Here is a 14,073-nt window from a genome sequence, read left to right as displayed (position 1 = left end):
TAATTAGGAATATTGGATTTGATTTATTTAATTTTGATATGTTGTGTCTTACTTTGTTTTGAATAATGAATTAAATGAATAAGTTAAACATGAAACGTGAATTGGAATAAATGTAAAGGAATTTTGAAATTGTGTCTCTGTAATACTAGCATACAAAGCATTCTCCATGTGTATGCAGCTTGACCTAGAAAAGGTCGAATCCATGGTTTGATTGTTTGATTTGATTTCTTTGATACTTTTCATGTTTGGTTATCATGTATGACTCTGATTAGGTTAGAGAATAATAATTAAGTAAAGTCATAATTTTTTCTTTTAACTTTTTCATAATAAATTAGATTTGACATATTTAGAATAAGATGTTTCCAGTGGGTTCTAGTTAGCTCAGCTAGTAAAGTATTTGATGGTTGTGTAAGAGATTTGTGATTCAATCCCTGCCTATACCAAAAACTGATTAGTGTCTTGGTCTGATGATAAAGAACTATCATCAGGAGTGGACAAAAATATAGATGTTTACTTATTAATGCATGGGTTGATTTTGTATGATTTAATTGCTAAAATAGTTAAACGAACAAAAAATGGGGCAAAACACCTAGAAATTGTCTTTACACACTAGTGCAAATCATCGCTGAAGAATTGCTCAAGCAAAAGAAAATTCAACATTGCAATCGGAAGCAGCTTCTTATAAGGACTCAAACACCCCTATGAACTCGGCAAGTACAAAGTATCATCTCATTGGCAACAAGAACCAAATACAATCTACTTCATTTCAAAGTCAAATACATCAAGCATTCATGGTAGGATAGGTTTTGAGTAACCTAATCTACAACCCTTAACAGATTTTCACAACGTAATGTTTAATCTAAATCCTACAAAAGGGTTCTCATTGCCCAACTTTCATTATTTTGCACTTTGAAATAAAATTGATCCATGTTAATCCTTCAAGATTGGTGTTAGGGTGTTTATAAAAAAAATGGTGTTAGGGCTTGTTTGGTTCAGCTTTTGGTTTTGGGTGTTTTGAAAACCTATATTTATTAAGTATGTTTTTCAATTGCAGTTTGAAAGGTGCAACACAAAAAAGCAAAAAATAATTATGTTGGAGCCATTAAGTACGATTTTGAAATCTTACCAACCGTCAAAATATATGAATTTAGAAAATGTTATGATGTTTTTTTTTAGCAAAAAGTAAAACCAAACAGACACTTACTCTTATTGCTTAAACTCAATTACATCATTCACACACACACACACACTCATTTAGATAAAAACCCAAATATTTTTTTTTCTCTCTATTTAATTCTTTCTCCTTTATTGTTTCATCTTTGTTTGTTTGTTTATTAAATTTTTCTGGCTTTGAATCTAATTACAAGTCGATCTCTGACCTAAACACTCATATTTGAGCTTAAGCATAGACTACTTTAATTCTCTTGGGCCACATTTTATGCCCCATGCCCATTCCGCGTTCCATGACTCGGTAGAGTCTAATTGATTTAGCAAATAGTTGTAATTATTTTTGGTATATCTGACATAATTGATTAAATAGAAAGAAAATGAGAAGTTTATATAGTTCAACTATCAAAGAAAGCAATTATCAAATAGAAAAAAAATCAAAGAAAGCTGAGTAATAACAGTGCTTGGAGACCTCTCATGAATAACAAAAAGTCACTCTTGATGAGAACTTAGCTCAGCTAACGCATCTTCATAATATAGTTAGCTTCCTGATAAGAACTGTGAAACTCACATTTGCTGAATTGATTCTTCAACCACCAGCAGTTGGTCTCAAAAATTCCATTAGTCGAGTGTTGACATTGTTAATGAAATATACAACAACTTCAGCATTCAATTCAACTTAAAAGTTAAAACTAATTCAATCCATGGTGAGAGCTAGCTGTAACAAAGACGACCTTACTGCTCACAATTCAGCAGCGATACTCTGTTTTTAGGCCGACTGAATAAGCACAAAATTTTCGTACAACACATGGTATGAGACCGTATAAATATAATGGATCAACAACCACTACAGGACAAGATAGACTGTCTTTCCTTTCCTTTTATTTATTTTTGGATAGTTAAGTTAGTTGTGTTCATATCTTCAATGTTGTGCAAGATATTGGTCCTTTGGTTCTTAGATTTTCTTATTATTTTGCCTCTTGGTTTGGTGTTGAAATATTAATTAAAAAAGGGATAAGCACACTTTGTTTCACGCATAATTGTGTGTAGAATCTTTTTAATCTGAAATCACAATTTTAGTTTTAAAAAATTAAACACTACCAATAAAAAAAGAAGATTGTACTCATTGTACAAATCTCCCACTTTAGCGAGATTTAGGAGAGATCATGATAAATCACCTTAACTCCAATTTTTTTGGGAGAGGTTAATTTCCCAACTCGAGCCCCTAACCTAACACTTTTGGTAAAAGGCACTTACCATCGCTGGTATTTGAAATATTGTAGAATGGATTATGGGAGACTTGGGGATTATTTCATTATTTGGAGGGGGAAAAAAAACTACTAAAATAAACCCAAAAAAAGAAAGAAAGATTAGTATTATTTGGACATTATATAATTTAGTTTCAGTTAAAGTCTATCAAAACTGGAAAAGTGGGTAACATGTATTTGTTTGAGTGGGACAAATTGCATACAAGTTGATAATAGGTACTAGGTACGTAGTATTATCCATCATCAGAATTGACAATGTGAGTATATATATAATATATATAGCGCCTCAAGGCTATCATTAGGGGTAGATTTTTATGTTCAAACGTTGAGAACAGATAGAGATTGAGAGTAATCCGGCTCTTATTAGTAACTATTTTCCTATAATTCGACTCTTCGTTTCTTTGTAAGGACTTACGGTTAATTGTGATAAACCAAATTTCTAAGAAAGGAGAAGGCAATGCATCTCTTAGATACTGGATTCCTCCACTTTGTCTCTTCCTGTTTTGTAAGGACTAGGTTGATCTGATAATGAAACCAAACTTTTTACATGAAAGTAAAAGTTGCATGTGGAAATGAGGGGAATCAACAATTTCAGTGTTATATTCTAGCTTGAAAAATGGTTTAATATTAATAAAGAAATGGTTATGCAAGCACAAACATCATCCTTTTATTCATTTTCTTTTTTAATTCTTTTCCTTTCAAATCATATTGAACGTTTCAATAAAATATTCTTTTTACCATTAAATATAATTTAGGTTCTATTTTTGTTCCGAAAATAAATTAATTTTTTTAATATTTCTGAAGATTTAAAGTGTTGTACATTTTTCCCTTTTGTCCGCTCCTATCATATGTTTTTATTAATTAGGACATGTAGTTGATGAATTGATAAAATAGAAGATAAAATGATATTTTAGAGACGAAAATAAAACTTAAACTAAATCTTTTTTATCCCTTAAATATAGTTTAGGTTATATTTTCACCCCTAAAATATTAGACACGCCAATAAAGAACAGCTTAACGAAAGCAAATGGAAGGATGAAATGAGCGACATCTAATTTTTAAAAAATGAAAATAGAATGTTTTAATTTTTAAGGAAAAAACTAGAGTATAAACTATATTTCAAGAATGAAAACATTATTTTTGTCATGAATGTTTTGAGTAGGATGAACTTATGAGAGTTTTGTGTTGCAATCCTTATATATCATATCTAGTTATTCTAAGATCATAACTTTTATCACACTTTTTCCGACAACTATTTTATATAGTAGACTACGAACTTATGAGAGTTTTATGAACTTATGAGAGTTTTATGTTGCAACCCTTAGATATCATATTAAGCTATTCTAGGACTACAACATTTATTATACTCTTTCCCCTAGCTATCCTATGTAGTAGATTGTGACTATTTACCTATTACTTTTATATGAGCTCACTCAGTGGTGGTTCTAGGAATTTTGTTCATTGTGATTATTATGAAAACTTAAATTATACAAAATCTAATTTAAAAAAAAAAAAACTTCATATATTGGTTAAAAAAAAAAAAAACACGCAAATACATAAAATGTTACAATTTCCTTATATAAGTTTTCTTATTTTGAAATAATCACATAATAGTCTACATCTCTTTCAAAATTTCAGTTCAATAAACTTTTTTGGGCTTTTCCTTTTTATCTGTAAGGGCCTAATATATTGTTAAGAGGACCAAAATTTAAGAACAAAGTTTGACTATAAACTTAGTTGTAGTCTTAGGCTACAACTCTCACTAAACAAATTAAATTAACATGATTATATTTTTCAAAATCTAACTGTTAATTGCATGATTTTTGTGCTTTTAAAAACATGTCAAATTTTATGCCAATTGAGTGCTATTTATTATTCGATTTATAAACATATTTTTTTATGTATAATTTTAGACTACAAAAACTCGAAATTTAAACATTTGATTGATGACATAACTATTGATCTTTGATCTTATTGAAAGTTTGTAAGCATAGAAGATATAAGAAGAAAATGTAATCCAATGGTGTATTTGTCAAAATTCATAACTGTAGGGTTGGGATTTTTGGCCCAAGCTCAAAACAATTAATTTGTAGAGTATGGGTGAAAGAGCTAGGTTAAGTATGAGATTAACAACAACGAATCACAACTTTCAAGCACAAGCTAACATGAGTCTACACGTAAAGAATGAATATCCAAAAAGCTATATTATTGATTATCTGATGAACACAGATCTTAGGGTTACAGTCAAGTTCTTTCTTTTTCTGTTTTTTTTCTCTCCCCCCCCCTTACGTTAGGAACTTCTTTCCTTTATATAACCTCCCTTCTCTTCATCTCCATCGTCCACTTGTACCTCATCCGTGAGTTTACTTGAGAATGTGTCACGTCAAGCATCTTCTTTAGCTCTGTGTGAGTGGCGGTAGGTGAGGATACACTGTTCAGGGGTGTTCTCCACATAAATGCAGGCAGAAAAGTTGCTGCAGAACATTAAATACGGTGGTAATAGCTTTCCCTTTAGATATTTCTTCATCCTTATCGTCTCCCAGTGTACTCAGAACTTATCTTGATCAGGAGGAGTCCTCGGAAGATCATTTTGACCTCTTATACGTTCAATTGATCTATACTATTCACGTCAGAAGAATATAACCTCTTCGGACAGAAGATGACCTTTTTGGATTGTAATCATTCTTCCTTCTGAGGGTCCCACTTCCAGATGGGCCTTGCCCTTACCATCTCTTTTTCTTGGTCGCACAATAGCTCTCATATGGGCTCTCGGCCCACTATGTTGGATTGGGCCATTTTCCCCCCACAATAGCCCCTTAAAATTTTAATTTTTCCCTCGCATCCGAGGAGAAAGAATAAGATTTTGATATGTCACGTAAGGAAAAAGAAATAAAAATAAAGAAATTTTAAAAGAGGGAAGTCATAAATACCCCCGTTTACACGCGCGCAAGCATAGAGACAAGCGCTTCATTATTGCCGCTGCTAGTTCCGTATTCCCAAAGCGCTGTATTAATTCCTCCAGGCAGCGTTTTGTCCTTTGCATCCAACGGTGGGTTGTTGATCTAACGGACAGGGTTCTTCTTCGGGATTTGGACGGAATGAATGACACCCTTTTGCCTATCGCCGTATATAAACCCCTGGAGGAGGTTATTCTTCTTTACTTTACGCATCCTCAGAGTACCTAGAGAGTTCTTTCATTCAAAACCTTTCAAGCTTCTTCGAATTTCTGTATTCTTTGCTTCCAGGATCCACAAAGAGTCCATTTCGAATCCAGGGATTTTACTTCAATCTTGTTTGTGTAAGTTTCAGCACCTCCTAATCCTTTATTTTCTTCTCGACTAACATTTTCTACCCTCAAAACCCCTTTCCTGTCCACTGCTTCGGTCATTCTCTAAGAATGGGCAAATTCCAACATCTCGTCGACAGTCTAGCGTTGATAGAGGAATTTAAGTAAAATTATGGTATACCGTGGGGGTGAATCTGAGATATTGCCCTCCGGAGCGGATACTAACGGCCCGAAGAGAGGGAGAGGTCGTAATCCCAATGATAGCCTTCATTGAAGGCGGAATGACCCTCCCAATGGGTTCCATTACTTTAAACTACCTTCGCAACTACAGGCTATCTCCTGAGCAGTGCGTGCCCAACACCTTTAGGATACTAGGAGCCATCGATGCCTTGAATGAACAGTTAGGACTAGGGCTGACCTGGCATGACTTGGCATATATGTATGAATGTCATAGCCAAAAAAGGGCGGGATACTACCTTAAATCCCGATCCGACATCGTTAGATTGTTCTCCTGCCTTCCCAAATCAAATAAAGGGATGAAAGACGACTATTTAATCGTCTCGGGCACCTGTCACGATGGTCTACACTGTCCGACCGAGCCAAGAGAGCCAGGTGTGACTTCTTAGACTTAGGATCTCTAACAATAGTCTTAGGATCTTCATTCTCCATAACCTGTTTTTTATGTCATTCTATTTCAATCTTCTGACCATATTTGTTTGTTTGTTTTACAGATAAGGCACATATTGCTCCTCGGCTTAGCCTTATCAACGTCCCTGCCCTCAATTATCTACTACGCTCGGAGATATTCGTAAGTGAAGACGGACAGATCCGGTCCATCCCACTTATACTTGGCTACACGCTCAAGAAAGCAGACATCCAGCCAGCTGGCAACGCCATCACACAGTGTGATCATCGGCTACAGCGAATAGACGTCGCTCGGCGACACTTTTTGGCGCCATACGACCTTGCACCTGTTCCACACCCCAACCCACAGGGCATTCCCTTGCTAATCCGACCAGTTCAACAAGTTCCTCTCAAACCGGCGGCCGTAGGAGAAAGGGTCGGCTCCTTATCCATTTCGTTAGAGGAACAGATTGACAAATTTAAATTTGAAGGGGACACTTTGGGGGGGGGGGTGGGTACAGGTAATACCTTATTTAGATTCCGAGGAGGAGGCCGACAGGCAATCCAGCGTCCGCCAACCACTTCTACTGACTACAGTCCCTCAGGACTCATCCGAGGAAGAAGAGATGTCCAATTTGAAGCTTCTTCAGAAGAAAAGGGGTACTAAGGCTGAGTCCAAGGGGACGGGGACTTCTCGACCAGTGGTGAACCTACCTCCACCCCCACCCCCACTTCAGGTCTCTGATCCGTCCCTGAAACCGATACCGGATCTAAAGAAAAAGAGGCCTATCGAGCCCGAGGAGCAGGAGGTGGTGGTACCACCAAAGACCAAGCAGCAGAAGGTGGTAAAGGACCACCGCAGCAAGAGGGCCTCTTCCGTGGAGAGCAGGGAGGAGCCTCTAGTGGTCGACGTGTGCCGAGGGCAACGCACGTGGTCTCCCAGGTTGGAACTAGATGACGTTCTTTTTTCCTGGGAGACCTCTGTTAGGAATTATGACGGGGGTAGAGTTGGGCTCATAGCTGAAGCTTTGGAGCAACCACTACTCCTCCCTCGAGATATGGAGTCATACAGGCGCTTCAGCCAGTATGATCTTTTCATGTCCCTGAAGAGGGACCTGGCCATGGTAAGCGTGCTCATTCGGCTCTTTGGTTGGAGTATTAATTTTCTATATTTTATGCTAACTTTATTATTTTACTTGTTCAGATTACATAGCAAGTCTTCGTGCCTGAAGAGTGGAATCGAAAAGCCTATGTTGAAGCCCAAGCGGAGGCCCACTCTAGGTCCAAGGCGGAAAAGGCACTGGGCAGCCTAAAGGAGGAGATCTCTCAAATCTCAGACCAGCTAAAGAGGGTGACCCAGGAGAGGGATAGCCTCAATGCTGATCTCAGAAATGCTGATACCCAGGCCGAAGCCCAACGCAAGCTGCTGAATGACACTCAGAACAACCTGGCATCTGAGAAAGCGCTTGTGAAGGAACTTCGCGCCGAGCTCCAGAAGGCCAGGGAGGCTACCAAGCAAGCTCGGAGGGATGCTCAGCTGGCAAAGGAGGCGACCGAGGCCGAAAAGAAAGTGGCCTACCAGTTGGGAGTGGAGACGACCGAAAAGGGTCTTACTGAGCAATTCGCTTTGGTTGCTCGGGACTACTGTGACATGACATGGGGCAAGGCGATGGATGCTACTGGGGTGTCTGCTGATTCGGAGCTGAGGTTGCCTAAGAGCATTTATTATGACCCAGACATTCGAGAGCTTCTAGAGTCTGATCCCCCTCCTCCAACATAACTCCCAGAGGTCTCGGAGCAACCTTTGGTTGGCGAAACTCCCCCAATCATCCTTGAGCCTCCCAAGGATTTCAGCTAGTCAGGTGATCAGAGCACCCCCGCTGAGCCACCTAAGGAAAAGGGCAAGGTCTTGGAAGAAAAGAAAACATCCTCGGAGCCCAAGGACCAAGCCCCAGTAGAAACTTAGACTTTAGTTGTTTTTGTTTTGTTTTTGTTTTTTTTTTTTTTTTTTGTTTTTTTTACTCTTGTTCTCCCTTTATGTAGGGGATTGTAAACTATCTTCTTTTAATCAATGAAGTATTTTCTCTTTTACTTTTGGTGTATTTGTAGCATACCATATGATTTTCCTTTGCTGCAAGTAACTTTACTTTGTAATTATAGTAATGTAGGCAAACATAATTACTCTACCTTTGCTGATAATATATGCAACTAAAATTGATTCTGAAGAGGACAGTACATAAAGATTACTGCTAAGTGATGATCATAACAAGTATTATAAGGGTTGGATAGATCCTTTTGCATGTATACTAGGAACAGGGACGGACCCAGGTGAAAGGCAAAGGGGGCCCGGGCCCCTCCGGGTCCCAAAAAAAAAAATTTTAGTATGTAAAATTTTAAAAAAACAGGTTTGGGCCTCTTGGTTTTTAGCTTGGGCCCCTCTTGGTTTTTAGCTCAGGCCCCCCAGCCAGCTAGTCTAAGAGTTTTCAAAAGCCCATGAAAACCTTAAAAAAAAAATTGTATAAATCTATTTATAATAATAATTCTAAGAGTTTTCAAAAGCCCATGAAAACCTTAAAAAAAAAATTGTATAAATCTATTTATAATAATAATAATAATAATAATAATAATATAATATATAATAATGTGGTTTATATTAGAATATTAGATTATCTATTTATATTTGATAATAGTAGGAGGACAAATAATTTTTAAATTGTTTGATTTGATCTAATTGCACTTAAATAGTAATTTGCACCTCATTGTTCACACTTTTTTATAACAAAAATTATTGTATAAATCTTCAAAATTTCATACCTATTAATCAATTTTTTTATCCTAAATGCTGAAACATTAGATGTAACTTCTTAGAAAAGCTCTAAAATGTAAAAAGGTAAGTTCAAACCTATTAACCTAAGCACAAATAATTTAGTACAGCGAAAAAAATGTAGGCACAAGTTTACTTAAAGTTAGTTTGTGAAATAAAGTAATTTAATTTTGGCCATAATTTGGGCCAAATTAACTTGAGTTTTTTGCATTTTGAGCCAATGTAGGCTTAACCTATTAACACAATGTAGGCATAACTAACTTACTCCTCCTAAGAAAATTTCCTGGCTCCGCCAGTGACTATATGGATGTGCGTTTGATTTTTTTTTTTTTCCACTTATCTCCGGCCCCCCCTAGCTTGAAATCCTGTGTCCGTCCCTGACTAGGAATGCTAACACAAGTTAGAGTTGACATTAAACACAGTTAATAATGTCAGGCAAGATTTATCCCAAAAATAACCTTCAGTATTAATAACAGCACAAGGATATTAATTAACTAAAAATCACCTGGTCCGAGGGTCACAGACATGATTGGGTTTAGGTTAAAATACTTAGGGGGAATACCCAAAGGGTGTCAACTAACCCAAATCATCTGGTCCGAGGACTATAGGCATGATTGAGTTTAAGTTTAAACACGTAGAGAACCGATAAGAAGTGTTAACTGACCCAAAATCATCTGGTCTGAGGACTACAGGCATGATTGGATTTAAGTTTAAACACTTAGAGAACAAATAAGGAGTGTTAACTGACCCAAAATCATCTGTTCTGAGGACTAAAGGCATGATTGGATTTAAGTTTAAACACTTAGAGAACAAATAAAGAGTGTTAATTAACCCAAATCATCTGGTCCGAGGACTATAGGCATGATTGGATTTAAGTTTAAACACTTAGAGAACAAATAAGGAGTGTTAACTAATCCAAAATCATCTGGTCTGAGGACTACATGCATGATTGAATTTAAGTTTAAACACTCAGAGAACAAATAAGGAGTGTTAACTAACCCAAATCATCTGGTCCGAGGACTACAGGCATGATTGGATTTAAGTTTAAACACTTACAGAACAAATAAGGAGTGTTAACTAACCCAAATCATCTGGTCCGAGGACTACAGGTATGATTGGATTTAAGTTTAAACTCTTAGAGAACAAATAAGGATGACAAGTTATCATAATGGACAAAGAAATGATTCGATTAATAATATTACCTTTTGAGGTTATTTACATTCCAGGGGCGTGGTATTACATGACTATCCAAGTCCTTTAGGAAATATGCCCCAATGCTAGCCCCTGAAGTAATGCGATATGGTCCCTCCCAGTTTGGTCTTAATTTCCCCCAAGCTGGGTTTTTCGCAGTGCCTACAACTTTTCTGAGTACCAAATCACCGAGTTCTAAGGGTCTTAGCTTGACGTTGGCATCATAGCCCTGCCTGAGTTTCTGCTAGTAATGCGCCAGCCGAACCATTGCGTTTTCTCTTCTTTCTTCGATCAAATCCAAGCTTGCTTCGAGGAGTTCATCATTGCTGGTCGGACTGAACGAGCTAGTTTTTAAAGTTGGGAACCCCGTTTCCAAAGGAATGACAGCTTCAGCGCCATAAGTCATCGAAAAAGGAGTTTCTCTAGTAGATCTGTGAGGCATAGTTCTGTAAGCCCAAAGTACGTGTGGCAACTCTTCAACCCACTTGCCCTTCGCATCATCCAATATCTTTTTTAATCCATTAACTATGACTTTATTAACTGCCTTAGCTTGCCCATTCCCCTGAGAATAGGAAGGGGTAGAGTATCTGTTCGTGATTCCCAGTTTGCTACAATAACTCCGAAATGCATTACTGTCGAACTGTAAGTCGTTGTCCGAGATGAGAGTATGAGGAACTCCAAAACGGGTAACGATACTCTTCCATACAAATTTTTGCACATCTATGTCTCGGATATTGGCCAGAGGCTCAGCTTCGACTCATTTCGTGAAATAGTTTGTGCCGACTAGAAGGTACTTCCTGTTTCCTGCAGCCTTTGGGAATGGACCCACTATGTCCAAACCCCACTGAGCAAAAGGCCACGGACTAGATAGTGGGTTGAGGACTCCACCTGGTTGGTGTATGTTTAGCGCAAATCGCTGACATTGATCGCGCTTCTTTACATAATTATGGGCTTCTTTTTGCATGTTCGGCCACTAATACCCTTGAGTAATGGCTCGGTGGGCCAACGACCTACCTCCAGTGTGACTCCCACAAATTCCTTCATGCAACTCTTCTAGTAGCGACTCAGCCGTCTCTGGATGAATACATAATAGGTATGGTCCTGAGTAGGAACATTTGTATAACTTTTGGTCTTCAGACAACCAAAATCTGGTAGCCTTCCTTTGGATCTTGTCAGCCTCTCCCCGCTCTTCCGGCAAAGTGTCATCCTTCAAGAATTTGATTATGGGATCCATCCAGCAGAGACTATCTCAGATCTGGTGGACTCGGACTGCATCCCTTCCTGTTCCAGTGGGCTCATGGAAATCCTCGACGAGGATAACTCTCGGCAAGTCTTGCTCCTAAGAGGTGGCTAGTGTGGCCAAAGAATCTGCGTGCGCGTTACTACTTCTAGAAACATGCAGCAAGTTGAAAAATTCGAATTCCGCCTGCAGACGTTTGACTCGATTCAAGTATCCTTGCATTCTTTCATCCTTCGCTTCAAACTCCCCCTGTACTTGGCCCACAACTAATCTTGAATCCGAGAACAACTCCACGACCTTTCCTCCCATTCTTCGGACCATAGACATTCCCATCAATAGGGCTTTATACTCTGCCTCATTATTGGTTGCACCGAAATCCAGCCTTAATGACTTTTCAATGACGATTCCTTCTGGAGATATCAAGATTAGCCCTATTTCAGAACCTTTTCGATTTGCAGCACCATCTACATACACTTCCCAACGGGCAGGATCTTGTTGAGAAATCATGCCAACCGATTTTCCATCCATGTCTCTCTTTGTCGTTACTTCTTCTAAGCTGGGCTCCGGGAACTCGGCCACTAAGTTCGCAAGGATCTGCCCTTTAACTGAAGTGCGAGGCATATACTTGATATCGAAGGCTCCTAAAATAGTACCCCACTTGGCTATCCTCCCCGTGTAGTCGGCAGTTCGGAGTATTGTCTTAAGTGGGAGTTGCGTGAGCACAACGACAGTATGTGCTTGGAAGTAGTGGGGCAATTTTCGTGTTCCAAGTACTATTGCCAAAATAGCTTTTTCCAATGGCAAGTATTTAATCTCGGCCTCATGTAGAGACTTACTTACACAGTAAACTGGCCTTTGTATACCTTGATCCACTCTTATTAGCACTAAACTTACAGCATGGGGGACCACCGCGATATAGGCAAATAAGACCTCATCTGGTTCAAGGCTAGACATAATTGGTGGCCGAGCCAAGTAGCCTTTAAGTTGTTGGAAAGCTGAGGCACATTTTTCAGTCCATTCAAATCCCTTCCACTTGTTGATCAGCAAGAAAAAGGGTTTACACTTATCTGCGGACCTGGAGATGAATCGGTTCAAAGCAGCTGCCATCCCTGTTAACTTCTGAACCTCTTTTGGATTTCGAGGAGGCTGCAGATTTTGAATAGCCTTTATTTGATCGGGATTAACCTTAATTCCCCTGTGCGTTACCATGTAACCTAAAAATTTTCTTGATCCCATACCAAATGAGCACTTCGAGGCGTTCAAGCGCAACTTATGTCTCATCAGGGTTTCAAAAACGTTATCAAGGTCCTTCAAATTCTCAGAAATAATCTTGCTTTTGACCACCATGTCATCTATATAGACCTCAATGCTTTTGCCCAATTGTGATTCAAACATCTTGGTCATCATCTGCTGTTAAGTAGAACCTGCATTTTTCAGACCGAATGGCATCACTTTATAGTGGTAATTACCAATGGGGGTAACAAAAGTGGTTTTCTCCTGGTCATCTGGGGCTAACGGTATCTGATGGTAACCTTAGAAAGCATCCAAGAAACTCATCCGAGGATGGCTGACAGTAGCATCTACTAATTGATCAATCTTTGGCATAGGGAAAGGATCCTTAGGACAAGTCTTATTCAAGTCCGTGAAGTCCACACAAACTCACCACTTTCCGCTCTTCTTCTTTACCACCACAGTATTTGCTAACCATTCGGGGTAAAAAAACTTCTTTAATAGCCCCAGCTTGTTTGAGCTTCATCACCTCCTCTTTGACTGCATCTGCATGCTCTTTGGATGGCCGCCGAGGAGGCTGCTTCTTGGGTACACTCAGTGAGTTAACCCTCAAATGATGGCAAATGAACTCTGGGTCCACTCTTGGGGCTTTATAAGTACTCTAGGCGAATACGTCAATATTTATTTTAAGGAAATCAATTAGCTCTTCTTTCTCTGGTTGAGGTATCTGAGATCCGATTTGAAAGTACCTTTCAGGATTGGTCCCAATTAAAACCTACACTAGGTCCTCGCATTTAGCACCTTCATCATGTCATTCGACGGGTGATAACCGATCCCTTAACTGCTATAGGTCTCCTTCCGCCCTGGCTGAGGATTCAATCTCAGGCTTGTGTCGTATGGTAGCCACCAAACATTGCCTAGCCGAGGATTGATCTCTGCGAATTTCACAAACGCGTCCTTCGGATAGATATTTGACTTTTTGATGCAGAGTGGAGGAAACAGCCCTTAGCGTGTGTAGCCAAGGTCTGGCTACAATTGCCGTATAAGGGGAATAAACATCTACAACAATGAAGTCCACTTCAACCACTTCTGAGCCAGTCTGTACGGGCAGCCGTATTTGTCCTTTCGGGGTGACCATCCTCCCCTCGAAACTGACCAGGGGAGAACAGTATGGAGTTAAGTCATCAAGCCTGAGGTTCAGCCCCTTGAAAAGGTCAGGATACATAATCTCCACCGCGCTATC

Source organism: Quercus suber, unplaced genomic scaffold, assembly GCF_002906115.3.
Source record: "Quercus suber isolate HL8 unplaced genomic scaffold, Cork oak 2.0 scaffold_236, whole genome shotgun sequence".
NCBI lineage: Eukaryota > Viridiplantae > Streptophyta > Magnoliopsida > Fagales > Fagaceae > Quercus > Quercus suber.
Note: the sequence above shows the minus strand (reverse complement) of the source record.